This window comes from Bos mutus, chromosome 4 (genome assembly GCF_027580195.1).
Source record: "Bos mutus isolate GX-2022 chromosome 4, NWIPB_WYAK_1.1, whole genome shotgun sequence".
In the NCBI taxonomy this organism is placed as follows: Eukaryota; Metazoa; Chordata; class Mammalia; order Artiodactyla; family Bovidae; genus Bos; species Bos mutus.
Window position 1 is genome coordinate 18,146,840 of NC_091620.1, and position 3,616 is coordinate 18,150,455.

Sequence of the window (3,616 nt, forward strand, 5' to 3'; positions counted from 1 at the left end):
TACTATTCCATTGTATATGCCTACACATCACATCTTCTCTAGTCAGTCATCTGACGATGGACATTTAGATGGCTTCCACATCTTGGCCATTGTACATAGGGCTGCTGTGAACACAGGGCTATGGATCTTTTTGAATTACAGTTTTGTCTGGACATATACCCAGGCGTGGGATTGCTGGATCCCATGGCAACTCTAGTTCTAGTTTTTTGAAGATCCTCTATACTGTTTCCACAGTGGCTGCTGCAGTTGGTTTTGACGCCTCCCCTGGGGTTTGGCTTCTGTTGCCCTTTGCTGTGGAGGCTACAAGGACAGATCCTCGTCTTCCGGGCTGACCTCATGCCCACGGGGAAAAGCATGCCTCCGAGGTCCAGGTTTTTGCTTTGACCTGGTAGTTGCTTATTGCCTTCTTGCTTTTTGGATGTTTTTGAGAAGATTTAAGTATCTTTATCCTGTTTAGTTTTAGTTATTTTCAGTGGGAGGTTGGTGTGAATAATGTGGTAAATAGGGAACAGTCATTATCTTTTGGATGTCTCTGCCTGCCCTGACTCTAGAGCCTTAAACTCAGTGTCCACAAGCTCATCTCCCCGGAAAACCCCAGCCTCTCACAGCCTGAGCTCCACAAAGGCCACTAGAAAGTGTGTGATCCCAGCCATCCCACAGCTGGTCAGCCTTTATATAAAATGAGAATATACCTCTTCTTCAAGTTAAGTGTTTATAAATAGGCATGTTATTTCCTAATAATAAATATTGTAGCAAACAAGGACTCTGTTTGAGTAAGACATTTAATTTCATCCCCAAACCGTCAAAATATACAAATTTAGTTACAAGACACTTTTACTGCCATCTGCCAAAATTGTAGTAAACACACATGTCCTGTCTTTGAAAGAAAACAACATATAATTTTTTTTTTCTGAAATAAGAAATGTCTATGTTGTAAGTAGCACTCCCTTTGATCTGGCAACTCGAACACTTGTAACAGCCATGCTGAATGAGTCTTTTTTATTCTTGTGCCATTTCTAGCTCCTAAATCTGTTCCTTTCTCCATCGTCCATTTTCCTGTCACTGTTTTAGTTCGGGTCTTTATTCCTAGCTTGGACTATTGTAGTAGCCTCTCACTGGTCCTGCAGCCTGACCCTGTTCCCTCCATGGGCTCGAGCTGCTGTCCTTACTCTGTCTGCCCGTCGCATTGACCACTCTCCTGCCTGAAAGTCCTTTCTGGGGAAATTTCCAGATGCCTTTCAAGACTGTGGCTGGGCTGGAGCGCCCCTATGTAGTCTCCTCCTCCTCAGTGCATGCTGCTCCCCTCATTCTAGTACCTGCTGCAGGAAATGGCTGGTTTACAGGTTGGTTGATGAGTTTTTTTTCCCACTTGTTTTTTTCCTCCATCTTGCAGGGTTGACAGGCTTCCTCTTTGCTTCCATGGCCCCCCTCTATAGCAGCATCTACATATATTTTGTATCCACACATTTAGTCTCTTTTCCCTCATTTGATTGAGCTCCTTGAATCAGAGACGCATCTGGAGAGTCTTTGAACCTCTGTGTCTGACACTGTGCTTGGTCCTGGTAGCTTCTTCCTTTCTCGCAAAACATGTGCCTTCCTGGCTTATCCTGTTTCTGGAAGTCCAGCCCCTCTTCCTCCCCCTGCTGGAGGGGAGGAAGGGTGTCTTACTGGTAGAGCCCTTGCAGAACCCCCCTCACTTCAGTTCAGTCGCCCAGTCGTGTCCAACTCTTTGAGACCTCATGGACTGCAGCACGCCAGGCTTCCCTGTCCATTACCAACTTCTGGAGCTTGCTCAAACTCACGTCCATCCAGTCAGTGATGCCACCCAGCCATCTCATCTTCTGTCGACCCCGTCTCCTCCTGCCTTCAGGGGAGTGGTTTTGCTGCCCTTGTCATTACCCTCAAGGCCACTAGGGGGCAGAGAAGTCCCATCCTTCCCTGGATCAGGGCCCAACCAGAACAGCTGCCTTCCCTGAAGAGAGGTCCATTCTCCAGGAGCCAATGTGTTGAAGATCATTTTGCAAACTGGTTGACTCAGCAAATAACCAACTTGCTAAATCATGGATGAGTTATCTGAAGCTTTGATATTCCTCAGAGTGCTTCCCACAGCTTCTATTTCATCTAAAAAGGAGGGAGTTTTTCTTGATCTCAGTTCATCGTCTTCTCAGTTTTGGGGACATGAGATCCCATGAGGCCTGTGACCCTGCCATGACCTGACCTCCACTTCCGGCAGTGACACAGCTGGGATGTTGACTGACCGAGTGGCAGGCTTCTACCTGATGATTTTTAATGAGTCTATTTTATGTGAAATGACCCAGTGCCCCAGGCAGGATGAAGAGAGTCTTCTTGGAGGAGGGTCCTCCTTACTAAGGAGTGGTATTGGAGAAGATTCTTGAGAGTCCCTTGGCCAGCAAGGAGATCAAACCAGTCAATCCTAAAGGAAATCAACCCTGAATATTCATTGGAAGGACTTACGCTGAAGTTGAAGCTCCAATACTTTGGTCACCTGATACAAAGAGCTGACTCATTGGAAAAGATTCTGATACTGGGAAAGATTGAGGGCAGGAGGAGAAGGAGGCGACAGAGGAGGAGATGGTTAAATGGCATCACCGATTCAATTGAGGATGTGAGTTTGAACAAACTCAGGGAGATGGTGAAGGACAGGGAGGCCTGGTGTGCTGCAGTCCATGGGGTCACAAAGAGTTGGACACGACTGAGTGACTGAACAGCAACAAGCAGGATAGGTGATGGGCGAGCCTTTGTCAGTTTCCCCTCCAAGGTGTGTCCCTCTTGGTGGCAGACTGAACTTGAAGACCAGCCCAGAGGGGAGGGGGACCCCACGGGGACAAAGCAGCCCCTCAAACCCGGTGCAGTTCCTACTGCTTCTCCTTCCACGGGTTGGTCCCTGGAGGCTCAACCCACCTCAGACATTTCAAGGACTGCAGCCTGGTGTAGCAATGCGAGCTCAAGGGCCTCTGCACAGTGACTGAAAGTCCTCTTCCTGGAAGGACATTAAGCTAAGCGGAAAAAGTCAGTCACAGAGGACAAACACCGTCAGATTCCAGTCTCAGGAAGTATCCAAAGTTGTCCAAAATCATAGACGCATAAAATAGAAGGTGGTTACCAGGGGCTGGAGGAGGGGCATTTGCATTGAATGGGCCTGGGCTTCAGGTTTTCGGATGGAAAAGTTCTGGAACTCTACACAACGTGGAGAAGACACGTGATGCTGCTGAGCTGTACACTTAAAAATGGTCAAGATAGTGGATTCAGTGCTACACAGTTTGAGGTGGGTTTTTTTTTTTTTTTTTTTTTAACCACAATAAAATAAAATAAGGTCTTCCTCTGCGTTCGACCTCCTCCTCTAGTAAGAAGCTTTGAACACTTATGGCTCAGGGAAAAGGGTTTCGTTTTATGAACTCTAGGAAAGCATCGGAGGTCTAGCATTTCAAATGTTTGACTAGCTCCGGGCAAAGAACTTGAGTTCCCCCAGGAAGCAGCGCGGGTCCGAGACCCCAGTTTCTCCGGGATGGGATTCAAGGAGGGCCCCCACCTCGAAAGGCAGGAGAGCCGCTGTTACAGGAATCCGGGAGCGCTCCTGCAGGGCCGACGGAGGGCA